The 15,872-nt window shown below is 44.7% G+C and overlaps 1 protein-coding gene across 2 annotated transcripts in view; it reads left to right on the forward strand.

Moving 5' to 3' along the window:
* Positions 1 to 15,872, forward strand: part of Nim1k (NIM1 serine/threonine protein kinase) — a 45,154-nt gene that overhangs the window by 7,941 nt on the left and 21,341 nt on the right. Inside the window, exon 1 of one of the 2 annotated variants that reach the window (XM_032898842.1) lies at positions 10,550 to 10,668. The exons of the other annotated variant lie outside the window; for it this stretch is intronic. The gene's annotated coding sequence lies outside the window, so the exon portion shown is untranslated. Of the gene's footprint in view, positions 1 to 10,549; positions 10,669 to 15,872 lie in introns of those variants that run through there. 2 annotated transcript variants of the gene reach the window in all.

The raw sequence follows: 15,872 nt of genomic DNA on the forward strand, positions 1-15,872 counted from the left end.
TTACCCTGAGATGGCTCCATATCCCTAGCTTCCACAGGGCTTTAATCATGAAGGGATGGATACTGAATTGTATTGAATTGCATCTAACAAGATGGCTGTGTGGTTTCTCTATCTGGTGGATTTACATTTATGAATTTACATATGTTGAACTACCTCTACAACTGTGATGAAGCTTATTTGACTGTGGTAGGTAATCTTCTTGATACACTTAAATTTGGTTTGCAAATATTTTACTGACAATGTTGGTATATATGTTCATTACAGAGGTTGGATTATAACTTCTTTTTTGTTAGAGCCTTGTTTGGCTTCTGTATCAGAGTAATACTGGATACTGGCTTCATAAAAATAGTTTGGAAATGTTCCTTTTCTATTTTAAGGCATATTTAAGGCGTATTGGTTGCTAGGGCTTGTTTATTTGTTTATTTTTTTTAAGATTTATTTATTGTATGTGAATACACTGTCGCTCTCTTCAGACACACCAGAAAAGGGCATCAGATCCCATTACAGATGGTTGTGAGCCACCATGTGGTTGCTGGGATTTGAACTCAGGACCTCTGGAAGAGCAGTCAGTGCTCCTAACCACTGAGCCATCTCTCCAGCCCTGTTTGTTTTTTTTTTTTTTTTTTTTTTTTTAGGCCTGGAAGAATTCTGTGCTATATCCATCTGGTCCTGGACTTTTCTTTTTTTTTTTTTAAGTTAGGGATATTTAATTACTTGCTTCTATTTCATTGGTTGTTATGGTCAAGAACTTCAATATAGAGCTGATAGCCTGAATCTGACAGAGGAGAAAATAGGAAATATACTTGAATTTATATATTGAACCCAATAGCACAGGCATTAAGACCAACAATTGACAAATAGGACCACATGATACTAAAATGCTTCTGAATAGCAAAGGACACCACATTCTGGTGAAGAGATAGCTACCGAATGAGGGCTAGTATCTAAAATATATTTAAAAAGGAAAAGGAAAAGAAAAGAAAACTAAACATGAATAAAACAGCCCAGTTACAAAACAGGGCATGGGAATAAATAGTTCTCAAAAGATGAAGTAAGAAATGGCAGAGAAGGGGGCTGGAGAGATGTCTCAGTGGTTAAGAGCACTGACTGCTCTTCTAAAGGTCCTGAGTTCAATTCCCAGCAACCACATGGTGGCTCACAACCATGCGAAATGGAATCTGATGCCCTCTTCTGGGGTGTCTGAAGATAGCAAGAGTGTACTCAAAATGTAAAAGAACAAATCAATTTAAAAAAATAAGAAATGGCAGAGAAACATTGCTAATAGCCTTAGTCACCAGAGAAATGCAAATTAAAACCACTTTGAGATTTCTCCTCTCCCCGCTCCCATCTCCCAGGCAGAATTAATAGCCATAAAACAAATGCTGGCGTGGATATGGGGAATGGGAATATTTATTTGCTGCTGATGGGAGTGCAAGCTAGTGTAGCCACTGTGGAAATCAGTGTGGAGGTTCCTCAAGGACTAGAAATTGATCTGCCACAAGACCCAATGGCAGGCATCATTCTTGGACTCTGCCTCATCCGACAGAAATTGGCTCACTTGTGTGCTTATTGCTCTTTGATTCAATAACCAGTAACAGGTTATCTCTTTTAGAGATCTCTCATTTTGTTGGCCAGTGGGGTCTCCTCAGACCTCCAAGTATTACACACAATTTGCCACTGTGTTTGGGAACCCCCTAGAAGTTGTCGGTAAAACTCTATTGGCTGAAGGTACCACATACTTGAGTCTTAAGACATGGAGAACCAAGTGGGTGCTGACTGAGAAGGGAGCTTCATTCTTACACTGCCAAGCTTTCACAGTGATGGGAGATGCTATGCAGACTAAGATGGGGAGAGAGAAGCCATCAGTCTAACTCTACGGCAAACATGAGAGCCACAGTAGCCACTGTCCTGGCAAGGGATGCCCCTTGGTGCAAGAGTGGCAGGAAACCCAGGGCGTAACTGAACATTCTCTGATGGGATTTAAGGTCCTCACCATGAGATGGAACCCACACCTGGCACTGTCACCAGGACCAAGCATCTATGGCTAGATGGGTCAGAGGTCCTAGGTGAAAACTCGATATCATTTTGCTAGGTGTATATCAGACTAAATACTAATTTATTGCAATGCCCATAAATTTGTGCATCTCTCAACCCTCATCACAGAGGTTTCTTCTTGCAGTATATGATTAATTAACATATGTACCCACATCTGGGTAACACGCAGAGAATAAGAGGCTCACTTCTTTTTTTTAAAAAAAAGAAAATTTATTTGTTTCTTTATGTATGTATGTGAGTGCACTGTCCCTGTCTTCAGACACATCAGAAGAGGGCATCAGATCCCATCATGGATGGTTATGAGTCACCATGTGGTTGCTAGGAATTGAACTCAGGACCTCTGGAAGAGTAGACAATGCTCTTAACCACTGAGCCACCTCTCCAGCCCGAGGCTCACTTCTAAAAGGGATGCCTATATTACATCCCTCCCCTGGAGTTCAGGGAACTTCACTGTAGAGGTGGTGAAAAGATTTTAAGAGCCAGGTGTGATGGAACAGTGTTTCTTAGGTGTGGCAGGACAATGGCTGAACACACAGTGATTTCGACATTGTGCCCAAGACCTGTGCAAGCTCCAGCCAGACTAAATCCCAGCAAGGAGGTGGGGAGGTGAGCACAAAGTCCTACCAGTCACTGAAGAGTGATTGGCATTTGATATCTGCTCAGAGAGGAGGACTCAGCTAGTTTCCTCTAAGAAAAACCCCTACTAGGTCAGTCACACTCTGGGGCACACCCCATCCCCAAGAATACTTAGTCAACACAAATTGGACTCAGCAGCTTTTTCAGAGAGAGAGAGACAGAGACAGAGACAGAGACAGAGACACAGAGAGAGACAGAGAGACAGAGAGAGAAACAGAGAGACAGAGACAGAGAGATTTAAGGGCTAAGAAAAAAAGCAAATGTGTTCCATTTGGGGAAACTGGATTTTTTTTTCTCTTTAGATTTATTTACTTTTTTTTTAAGATATGGTTTTTTTAAGATTTTTTTTATTATTTATTATATATAAGTACTCTGTAGCTATCTTCAGACACAACTGAAGAGGGTATCAGATCTCGTTATGGATGGTTGTGAGCCACCATGTGGTTGCTGGGATTTGAACTCAGGACCTCTGGAAGAGCAGTTGGTGCTCTTAACCACTGAGCCATCTCTCCAGCCCGATTTATTTACTTTTATTTATGAGTACAGACTGTTGCTGTCTTCAGACACACCAGAAGAGGGTATCAGACCCCATTACAGATGGTTGTGAGCCACCATGTGGTTGCTAGGAATTGAACTCAGGACCTCTGGAGGAGCCGTCAGTGCTCTTAACCACTGAGCCATCTCTCCAGCCCTGGAAAACTGCATTAGTAAAAGCACCTGGCACGAGACCTTTAGGAATAACTTTCAATGTTGAAGCAGAACCGTGAGCCTATGGTCCTTGGGGGAAAGAGACTGCGGAATCCTTGGGATTCTGGGCAGACACCGAGCTGCTTGAGCCTAAGAGGTAGGACTTACCTCACTGCTACTTGTGTTGCTTTTGGCTCCTTTGGGGAGAAATAAAACTTGGAGGAGTTGGAAGAAGGGCCCGGGCAAGGTCATGGGTGTGTATATTTAAAGAGCTGTTTAGAGAAGCTAAGAAGTGCAGGGTAGGTCTTAAAGACAGAGTGGAGATTATTTTTTGTGCTTTAAAAATAAAGTTAAATCTGCTGGAAGCGATTAGCATAGCACATCCTAAATAAAGCCTGGAAAGAAAGAAGACTTCCCTACACTTAGTGTGGTCCCATCGGCCTTGGCAGCTTTCCACACTCGGTTGTTTTGGTTGTTCAGGAATTGGCACCAACACTGGTTTGCAAACATTCTGATGCCCCCAACTCATATGGTCCCTTAGGAATGTCTACCCACCCGCTGCGTGCTTCTCAGGGGACGGTAGCCTGTCTTAGGGAAGCAGAGGGACATTTCATCAACCCCACCAGACATGAGCTGCCCAGGGGAACCTCTAGAAAACCTGCCCTTGTTTCAGAGAGAGACAGAAAAGCATTTAAAAATATTTAGTTGTTTCAAAATTCATTTTACCTTTTATTATTTTTTTAAATTTTTTGTCATAAAACAGTTTATAGCGTTTAACTTTTCAGATAATAAAAATATTCTTATGAGAGAATATCTATTCTGGGGAGTCATGCCACCTTTAAAAACATCTGTGCAATTCGAGTCAATCCATCCCGCATCTAGGGGACCCTTCCAGGATCCTGGGTGCTCAGAGGCCTGAAGGAGTAAGACTGGGGATCGGCTGGGCAGGAACCCGTGTGAGCATGGGCAGAGTGAGCGTGTGCACCATGGAGGGTGGAAAGCTAACAGCAAAACAGTAAGCATCCTGGAGACAGCAGAGGCAGCCCCGACTTCTGCTTGGAGACTCCAGAAGAGCTGTGGGGAAGGAAGAGTGGAAAGGAAAAAAAGAGAACATTGAGACCCATGTTAACACTCGAAGGTCAACCAACCACTAGACAGTTAAGCAAGAAAATAAACTAGAATTTTTTTTAAAATGTGTGCTTTAGCATTAAACTAAAAGTGTAAGAAGCCACTCAATAACCTGCCAGTCCCTGAAACACGTTCCAAGCCCCTCTGACAGACCGAACATGTTTAGGTTAAAGATGAAATGTCATTCTTGCTTGCGTTCCCTCCTCATCTGAGTGAGTGCAGAAGTGACCATACAGAAATCACATCACGGACAATTACTAAACAGGGGCACACCAATCGCACGGACTTAAGGAGTCTAAGAAGTAAATGCTATAAAAGTGTATTTCAGGTCTGGTGAAGTGGTTTGGTATACGTCTATTCCAGCACAAACATCACGACCAAGAAGTAAGTTGGGGAGGAAAGGGTTTATCCAGCTTATTCTTCACACTTGGACATTGCTGTTCATCACCACAGGAAGTCAGGACTGGAACTCAAGCAGGTCAGGAAGCAGGAGCTGATGCAGAGGCCATGGAGGGATGTTGCCTACTGGCTTGCTTCCCCTGGCTTGCTCAGCTTGCTTTCTTATAGAACCAAGGACTACCAGCCCAGGGATGGCACCACGCATAATAGGCTGGGCTCTCCCACCCTTGATCACTAATTGAGAAAATGCCTTACAGCTGGGTCTCATGGAGGCATTTCCTCAAGGGAGACTCCTTTCCCTGTGATAATTCCAGCTTGTGTCAAGTTAACACAAAATCAGCCAGTATAGTGTATAAGGATGCTTGCCACCAAGCCTGAAGACCCACCCAAGTTCAATCCCTGAGCCCCACGTGTTATTTTCTGACTTGCACACGCACACGTGGCATGTGTGCAACCTCCACACATACGCAGTGAATATGTAAAAAGACTCCTTTTTAATCTTCCTTTTTGGATGATCGTATAGGTAGATCTGGGGAATAACCTTGCATTGAGAAAGATGGGAAGGAAGGAGGCCTGTTAGCAACTAGACAAGAAGAGTTGAGCCTGACAGGCTTTCGTGCTCTCCTCTAGGAAAAGAGCTCAGTGGGATAATGTATGCTCATCGTGCATGAAGCTGTGGCACCCCTCAGTCCCTGGTCCCTCACAAGAAGAAAAAAGCCCATAGGTGCCATCCACCCTTGTCATATCACGCATGCAATTAAAGATTCAAACCAAGCTAAGTGTGCTATGCTGCTTTCTGTTATTGTAACAAAGAGCGAGACAACCAAGCCACGATATGAAAGGTTCACTGTGGCACACTGTTTTGGGGGTTCTCATATTCATGGTCTCTTGGTGCCAATGATTTGGGGCCCGTGGTGAGATGGGCATAGTGAAACAAAACCATTTACTGCTAGCCAGGGAACAGAGGAAGAGGAAAGGCCTGACATTTGGTGATCCCTTTTGGAGGCCCACAACAAACCATGTCATTGACCATAAAACAAGTCTAGCAAACCCCAGCTTTGTATTTCTGTGATTATTTGGAAGCATTGAACATATCCACCAAGTGGCAGAATACCTTAAGACTCTTATCTCTCCACTTAGCGTCTACGGGATCTACTGCTCCGTTCTCGGGCGTGAGTCTTCACCTGCTGTGGATTCCAGGTCTGCCCACGAAGGGCAGCAGGAGCGTGGGTGTGTAACAGGATAAGGGGGTGTCTCCTCTCTCTCTCACTCTCTCTCTCTCTCTCTCTCTCTCTCTCTCTGTGTGTGTCTGTGTGTGTGTGTGTGTGTGTGTGTGTGTGTGTGTGTGTCAGAAGCTCCTCCCAGGCAGACCACCTGCCAATCTCTAACTGCACCACAAAAACTCCGCATCCAACATCCATCTCTCTGGAGCCCAGAATAATTCTTCCTCAGCGTTTAAAAGCCTCACTCTTCTGAGATTCTGAGATGCAGCAGGAACACAGCTCTACCCAAAGGCTCGTCACTCAAACTGAATTCAGAACCGAACAGTCAGCAGGGTCCCCGTCCCCCTTCCCCATTTCTTCTCTTCCTCCTTTTTAGTGATTCCCTTAAATAAAAGTAACATGGCCACCTTGTCCTGGGATAACAAGTGAGAAACAAGAAGGAGCGGCCACAGCCTGGTTGAGGCACAGCTTTGCTCCACTGATTAATGTAATGGAGCCGCTCGCTACCCCTCAGTCTAACGTCCCGGATCGGTCTCCAAGCAGAGGCCAAGCACGGTTTCTGAGTTTGTTCCTGAATATTCTGGAACACCAAGAGCTCCTCGTGTAGGGTGGTGTCATGATTGTGAGACTAGAGTTCGCTGTACTTGTGTCAGGTTCTCCAAGTCCTAACTTCAAGAGGAAACGAGTTTAGAAAGCCTACCAGATGTGTTCCTAACAATAGTTTTGGCTCTCCCTTGTTGCTCTTGTAGGTCCAGTGGAGAGTACAGGAGTCCACAAGTGCCATCTGTCTGTCTGTCGGTCTGTCTGTCTTAGTTTGGGTTTTACTGCTGTGGACAGACACCATGACCCAGGCAACTGTTATACGGACAACATTTAATTGGGGCTAACTTACAGGTTCAGAGGTTCGGTCCATTATCAAGGCATTATCATCATGGCATCATCCAGGCAGGCACGGTGCAGGAGGAGCTGAGAGTTCTACATCTCCATCTGAAGATCACTAGGAGAAACTTGGTCCCACAGGGTTAGGAGGAGGGTCTCATTGCCCACCCCACAGTGACACACTTCCTCCAACACCTCCAAATAGTGCCACTACCTGGGCCAAGCATATTCAAACCACTACACTGTCTGTCTGTCTGTCTGTCCAACTATCTATCCATGTATTTGTCTATTTATTGAGACAGTGTTTGTTTCACTATGTAGCCCTGGCTGTCCTGGAACTCACTATGTAGACCAGGCTGGCCTTGATATCACAGAGACCTGCCTTCCTCTGCCTCCCAAGTGCTGGGATTAGCAGTATGCTCTACCACACCTGGCTTCATTTCTTTCTTTCTTTACCATCAGTATTGAGCATTCTACAGTCCATCGGTAATTACGCCACTTGGCCCACGTTCTGCCTGCTACGCCTTTCTTGGCCATCTATTTCTAGATTCAAAACTTCCCCTCTTTTGAGTGTTGGATTCCATTGTCCCAGGCAGGTATTGTATCAGAGCTAAGTTACTTTTACATATGTGGTCTTCAGAGATTGGAAACATCCTCAGAAAACAACAGAGATAAATGTATATATTTTTGCTCCTAGGTTAGGGGCTAATAATAATAAAAACAATTATAGGAGATGTCCAGGTGGTTAAAAAAAACTGAAACAACTGAACCCTACTTGTACCCTGGTCTCCCTTCCCTGCCCCCTGACAACAGTTAAATACTCACCTCATGCAGGCTGAAGTTTTTCTGCACACCAGACATGCGGCCTTTTCTGGTATCTGCACAGATCTGCATGTAAATGAATAATAACGTGGTTCTGACGGAGCGCTCCTTTGCTTTACAATTCTAATTCCAAAAAGTCGAGCGGAAGCATCGTGGGGGACAGGAGGGAGGCAGTGACCCCGCCCCAGGCGTGCCAGAACCTTCTGGAAAAGGCTTTTGCATTTTAAATAACGATCAGTCTCCAGGGCTTTGCGCTCTGCTCCTGCGCTGCCCTGCGAGATGAGAGATCCTCATTATCTACTTTCATTTGCCTCCTTGGGGAAAGTTTTTCAGTCAGAAATACAGGTCAATTAGCAGGCTCCACGGAACAGTGTGATTCTAAGAGCTGGCTGGGAAGCCTACTGGCTTCCGGTGGGCCGCGTCTAAACTGTCTCTCCAACAGCACGCAATCACCACTTCAGCCAGCCCCGGTTAGGGACCACTCTAGCGAGCAAAGCATCTCTAATTACAGTTGCCTTCTCTTTACTGTCACTGAAGTCTGAGAAGTTGAAGAAATAAAGGCATAGCCAGCCAGTGAGCCAGCCAGACACAGCCATTTCCCCTCCAGTTTTTTTTGTTACTGTCGTTTTTGGTTTTTATTTGTTTGACATGGCTTGGTTTGTTTTCTTAGATGAGGTCTGACTTTGTAATTCAGGCTTCTTCGTGCCTCAGACTCCAAGGGCCAGGTCTTTTTTCTTTTAAATGATTTATTTTTTTAATCTCTCTCTCTCTCTCTCTCTCTCTCTCTCTCTCTCTCTCTCTCTCTGTGTGTGTGTGTGTGTGTGTGTGTGTGTGTGTGTGTGTGTGTGTGTGTGTGTGTGCCCTAGGAAGGGAGATGTTAGATCCTCTGGAGCTAGCTGGAGTTACAGGAGGTCATGAACCCCCTGACACAGTCAGGTCCTAGGATCTGAACTCTAGACCTCTGCAAGAGTATCGAGGACTCTTAGCCACTGAACCCCCTCTCTAGCCCCTTCAGCATCCTTTCAAAGAGCAGTTTATTTTGCTTTCTGCAAGTGAAGTATATCGGCTAGGGACGGGGTTCAGTAGGTAGAGCATCTGCCTAACTTCCCATGAAGCCCAGGGGTCAATCCCTGGCACTGCCCACATCAGTTAGGAGGCTCACACTTGCTCCTTGACGCCATGATTCATGTTCTCCCGTGGGTTTGCCTCGTTTACTGCCTTCTTGAAGTTCTAAGGGCAGCTTGGTTGGGACATACCTCCTCTTTGTGTGGAGTTCAGCATGACTACCTGTACTTCTGAGTTCCGGGTGTCCTGTTTCCTTGGTTTTTCGGTACACTCACAGGTATGAACCTATGAAGAAAGGTGAATATTCTTATTTCCTTTCCTTAATTGAGCAGTGTTTTAAACCTATGGATATTTTGGTTTATATGAGCAAAACAGCTTTGTCTTTCTTTCTTTCTTTCTTTCTTTCTTTTTTTTTTTCCGCAGACATCAGGAATATTTTTCTGTGAGATGAGTTGATTGAATGTCCTGTATGGAAATGGGGGGTCCCTATGTTTGCCTATGGCCTTTTCTAAGCGGGAACTGAATTGAACTATGCACACCAAGAGCAGGCAGAAGCAGCCTCTGCGTGGGAAGTACAGGGATTTATAAGACTGAAATCTCTTGCTTCATCCTCCAAGATCTGTACCAACCACAGGATGTGTCATTTACTCAAGAATTTTATTATCTCCCCTCCTTTCTTCTCCCCCCCTTTCCCCTCCCCTTTCTTCTCCCTTCTGTTGATAAAGCCTTACTGAGTTGCCTGGTCAGGCCTTGAGCTTGTGTTCATCCTCTGTCAACCCCCTGAGTGGCTGGGATTACAGGCCTGTACAAATAAACCTGATTTCAGCCTCTTTAAAAGACTCAGAATTGCTGGGAATGTAGCTCAGTTGGTAAACTATTTCCCTAACATACGTAAGGCCCTGGCTCAGGACCGAGTACCACAGACTGAGCAAGGCAGCACCTCCCTGTTTCGTCAGCACTCTGAGGAACGGGTGAAAGGGTCAGAGTTCCGAGGTTGTTCTCGGCCACGTGACAAGGTCCAGGCCCGCGTGGACACACAAGACCCCATGTAATAGCAACCAAATGCACAAAATTATAGAACGAGATAATTAAAACAATGAGTTATTATAGTTGAACCTGGACAAAACATATAAGAACAGATACAAAGAGATGGAGAAAATGGGGCAACAAAAGAGGGAAAACTTATAGCTATCACCGAGAAAAATCTTAACTTTAAAAAAGAACCTCAACTTCAAAAATCTTTTTTGGATTAGTGACTGATATAGGCGGGTCCATTCTACAAGGGGAGGTGTCACCTCTGGGTGACATTTTTAAAAATGCGTGCTGAGGGAGCAGGCCAGGAAGCACCATTCTGCCACAGTGCCTGTCTCTGGGTCCCTCCCTTGACTTCCTGCTCTGACTTCTCCTGGATAATGAACTCTTAAGCTCTAAGATCAAGTAAACTCTCTCCTCCCTAAGTTGCTTTTGGTTATGGTGTTTTATTACAGCAATTAAAACCCAACTAAGACACACTGTCGAAATTACTGTAGTTCTTGGGCTTCAGGAAGTCTAAATAAGGGCAACATGGTCGCAACCCTTAAAAAGTGTACGATCTGATTGGAGAGCCGGCCTGACGTTATGAGTCATAATTTTACAAGCAGTGAAGGGAACCATACTCCTGGCGTCAGGTGTTAGAAGTACAAACGAGAACTCTGGTTTGTGATGAGTGGGAAAGCTCCCGAAAACGGTAAACCGGAAATCAGACCCACAGAGCCGACGGCAGATGCTGGCCGAGGTAAGCGACAGCGTGCTCAGGGTGTTTGAGGGCGCGGAGAGGCCGTGCTGGGGTGCAAGTTAGTAGCGGAGTATTAGAGGGGTTGACCTCAGAGGGGACACGTGGGGAAGAGTCTTGGAGGACACTTTAAACTTTTACCGTGAAGAAGAGGGGAAGCTATGGAAGCATTTTAAGAAGTGACCTGATTTGATGTTTTCTAGAAGGCTTTGTGGATACTTTGAAATTTCTGGAGGGTCATGAACATGCAAAGACAAAGAGAGACCTATGTTTCTGTACAATTTCCACATTTAAATTTATTTATTTATTTATTTGTGTGTTATGTATGTGGGAGCTATCAAGTTTGGTGACAAGTGACTTTAGCCACTGCGTCATCTCACTGGTAGGTAAAAGAACCAAAAGCTGAAGCTGGTGGCAGCTTGGGCTTGGTGGCGAGTAGCTGTTTTCTGAGTGTTCTCTGACAGAAGGCCAATAAGATCGGCTGACAGACCAGATATGAAATGTGAGGGAACAGAAAAGTTGATGTCAATGGCTCAGTAGAAGAATGTGCTTCTAGTCACCAAATGAGGAAAGCCGGGAGAGGAACAAGCCTGAAGAAACAACCAACCAACCACCAACAACAACAACAGTAACAACAACAACAACAACAACAAAAAAAAAACAAAAACAAAAAACCAGAAGTTTCATTCGCCTACTGTAATCCAAATACAGATCTTACTCCTGACATCCAGGCAAGCTCTCCTAAGGAAGACCTAATGGATGGTATGAATTAAGGTGGACGAGTCACCCGAGTTGTCAGTAGGATACTCTCAGGGTGGAGTCAGAAGCACTGTGGGATGACGCTGCCACCCAGTGAATGGGGCTGCTCTCAAGAACAACTTGGGAGGGGGCTTGAACCACTGGAATGACAGGAAAAATATAGAGGCAAAGACCAGATATTGGTACATGGGTCTCAAGTGTCATCACCTAGTAGCAGAGGGAAACGTGAGGATGGGCTAGAGCAGAGGAAATGAGCCATCGTTCAGGGTCAGGGAGACTTAAGGAGGGTACAATGAGACACTGAGGTCATGGGACGTCCACATCTGGCAGGAGAGTTGTTGAGATGATGTAAAAAGACAAAGGAAGAGGTGAGAGAGGAGAAACTGTGCCAGGAAGTGGGGTCAGGGATAGTGTTCCTAGCACATACCGTATATTAGCTAAAAGCCAGGTGATAACTCTCCATAGCTTAGCCTCACCTTCTCTGCTAATACCTACCTCTATAAAATTGTTCTAATTACACTTTTATTCATTGATTGGGTGTTGGAGCAAGTACTTGAATGCCATGGTGCGGGTGTGGAGGTTAGAGGAAAATAGTGGAAGTTGGTTCTCTCCTTCTACTAAATGGGTCTTAGGGATGAAACTTGGGTCATCGGGTTTGGGGACGAGTGCCTTCATTGGTGGAGCCACCTCTCCAGCCCATCGCTCCAGCTCCATGTGTAAGAAGTCAATCATTACCGTTTATTTCTAGTGTGTGGTGTCTTTGGATCACATTAGCTAATCACAGTTGGGCAGGAGGCCCTGGCCCCTGTCTTCATATCTAGACCCTCTTAGATCACCCTAGGACTGAAAGGTTACAGGCAATCCGCTCGGTGACTAGACCCATGAACCAGAAAAGGAGGGAATCTCGAATCCCAGGATACACGTTAGGTAAGACTTCAAACCCTGGCTCAGTAGGATGGCGAACTTGAAGACACGGGACAGAAGAAACCAGCCAACGAGGAATTCAGAAGGCAGGAATGCCATTAGGAGTATAAAAACTAACACCGTGTACCAAGTCAGCGGAATAGCTATGTTTTGTTTGCTCGCTTGTCTTTTCTCTAGGCTGACAACGGACTTTGCAAGGTCACAAAGCAAATGTTTTGCTGTCCATACTCTTGAGTCTTCGCACTTTATTATGAAGTGAGTACTGTCTCTCATGGCTTGGGAGCCTTCCCTGGAATGCCTCCTAACACCTAGGTCAGAATGCTTTCAAGCCCACCTTCTGATTGTTTGTGGCAGAACGGAGGACCAGGCTACAGTACTCCAGCATGCCCAGTATGGGTTCCTGGGTTCTTGGCTTTTACTAATGATTCATGTGGGTGCCTCAAAAGTCCAGAAGGGGGCAATGTGACATTAGGACTTCGGTCCTTTTACGTTTCACCAATGGTTTGGACTTATATCTAACATTGCTAAATCCAGAATCCCAGAAGGTCTGAATCCCAGAAGGGCTAGAGTGAGCCAGAGATGTCTTGGGTCCTCTTCTTGCTTGCCAGTAAAAACCCTGAGAGAGAAAGGGCCTGGTCTAGAACAGAAGCCAAGGTCTACCCTAATTCTGACCCTAAACCAACAGCACATGCCCCTCCCTCTTTGGTGGCTTGATTTGAAAGAACTGCCTTCAAAGTAGAGTTCCTCAGCTTGCATCACCCACTGACAGTGTTTAATGAAAGGACACATTTACAATCCTCTCTTTAAGAGCTACAGTATTTTTTCATAAGTGAGTTAAAACAGTAATTTTGTATTAGAGATACTGAAAAAAAATGAGAAAACGCGAAGCTTTAAATCCCCTTTCCCTAAAGTTCTATAAAGCAAAAATGCTTTGGCCAAGTAGAGGCAAAATTTAAAGCCAATGAAATTTACATTGTTACAAAATTTACAGTCTTACGGGAAAAGTAAGATGGCCGGCCTGGCAAGATGGCTCAGTGGGTAAGGACACTTGCTGTGACCTGAATTCAACTCCCATGTAGGAGAGATCTGAATTCACAAAATTACCCTCTGCCCTCCACACGTGTCCACACATACATACACATACATACATATATGATATATAAAATTGTAACAAATCATTTAAATAAATAAATTGATGGTATGGTTTTGTTGAAGTTAACTTTTTTACTCCAAAGTTATAATGGCATTCTTTTTGATCACTGGTCTTCCTTCCACAGAATTAGATAGAGTTAAGATTTGTGGATTTGATTACACAAAGGTATAAATATTTGAATTATTCTGCTGTCCCAGATAATTGAATTTTGAAGTCTCTGCAGTTGGTTGCCTTGGCCCACTATCCTTTGTCTTTTGTCTGTCTCTAAATAGAGCTAATTCCCTAATACCATCACCCGTGTTGCTCTCCCTGTCTACCAGAATATCTTCCACTACGTCCAAGTGAAGTTACAGAACATAAAAGACAGCAATTTGGGCTTTCATGTGCAAACGTTTTAATCCCCTAAAAATAAACTGTGAGTTGCAAATAAGTACGAGTGTCCCCACACTGCTTCCTAAATTAGCCCTTTCTGGGGACATGGAGAATGTTTGGTTTTGCTTGTTTGCTTGTGGTTCAGTGCATGGCAGGTTCCGGTCACGACATGTCTCTGTGTCACCCCCTGCTTGTTTGAAGGCAAGTGCTGTCTTGTAAAGGTGCTCGAAGGGTTTATGTTTTGGGTTTCTGCATTTGGCATCCAGGAGCCTGAAATGCTTCTGTTGGATTACGGCCTTTTCTATTCTTGTTCGTTTGAAATGGGTGGTTGATAGGCGACCTAGGCACTCAGCTCTCACCCTCAAGAAGCAAACCTAAAGGCAACTTTGTTAACTTCAGTTGCCCCTAGATTTCATTTGTTTAATGCATGGAAGGGGACTGAAGAGTGCTCACTTCACAATGTTGTCAGGGTATCCATTCCTGGGGGATGTGTCAGAGACTGAGGTGAGGAGTGAAAGGTTGAGCTGGGGGGTCAGAGGCTGAGGTGAGAGGTCAGAGGCTAAAGTGAAGGGTCAGAGTCTGAGGTGAGGAGTCAAAGGCTGAGGTGAGGGATCTTCTTCTAACTCTCCATGTCATGTTTTTTCATGACAGTGTCTTCCATTAAACTTGGAGCTCTGTTTTGCTTAGACTGGCTGGCTGGCCGGCAGGCCTCTAGGGTCTCTCTTTCTCTGCATCTCCAGCGCCAGGGACATAGATACTCATGACTGCATCCAGCTTTTGCATAGAGGCTGGTAGTCCAAATTCATGTCCTCATGCTTGAATAAGAAGCATTTTACCACTGACTCATCTTCTCTGTCCCTATACAATACGATTTTTTAAATAGTCGCTAAATTTTGCTCCATCAAAGAATAGAATAATTGTGGGTTTAAAATGCTAGACATTCTACATCAGACAACGCCCTGTTGAATGGCCTCCACTTGCACACACACACTCAAACACACACACACACACACACACACACACACACACACACACACACAGCAACTCTGGTCCAACCATTCAGTTTCATTTACTTATGTTTTAAAAATATTTAATCCACCGTTTAAAGATTTAGAGAGTTTATCAATAAACAACAACAACAAAACAAAAACAAAAACAAACAACCGAAAAAAACAAAACTTCTCAATTCCAGATTTCCTTAGGGGATTATAAGACTAGACAAACATACGCTTGCATTTCAGCCTGGCTACCCAGCTGGGGCAGAGCAAGGGCTGCCTTAGCATGCTGGGCACGGGCACCTAGAAGGGTCATCCATACAGAAGTCCTTCCTGCCCCATCCTCACAGACATTTCACTCTGTGATCCCCATAGTCACGGGCACTCTACGGTGGTTGAACTCAACACTGAAGAGAGCTGGTGTAGGCCCAGCAGACTGAGCGGATTGGCTGTAGATTGTGAGTGTGGGTGGACCCCGGAAGACGTGGGAGGAGCAACAGAGCAAAGCATCCTGTGATAGCAAGTGGGGAAGCGGTTACAGTGTTACAGAGTAGCCGCGCTGCACTCACACAGAAACAGTTTCCACTGATTTTGCTTTTGCTACAGAACCTCCCTCACTGATCCCCTAGGGGAATCTCAGTGCATATGTTGGGAAATAGGAACTAAGGCCAAATGTATCGATGGCGCAAATGATTTCTAAATGCTAAAATAAACTCCCAAATGGACTGTATTTGTTAACGATCTCTGTGAGGGTGTAATGTGTCCGAGAAGGCTTACAACCCCAGTCTGATTATCACCCAATCTCCTGGCCACATATAGAAAAATACATACATACATACATACATACATACATACATACATACATACATACATACATCACCCAGATTTTCCTCTAAGCAAGCCTGGCCCTGCCAACCAACAAAGGGTTTGTCTGAAAGCTTTGCCTAGAAGTTTTGAAATGGAGATGAAGAGAACAAAGGCAAGATGGCTTCCTTTGATATTAT

Source organism: Rattus rattus, chromosome 3, assembly GCF_011064425.1.
Source record: "Rattus rattus isolate New Zealand chromosome 3, Rrattus_CSIRO_v1, whole genome shotgun sequence".
Taxonomy (NCBI): domain Eukaryota; kingdom Metazoa; phylum Chordata; class Mammalia; order Rodentia; family Muridae; genus Rattus; species Rattus rattus.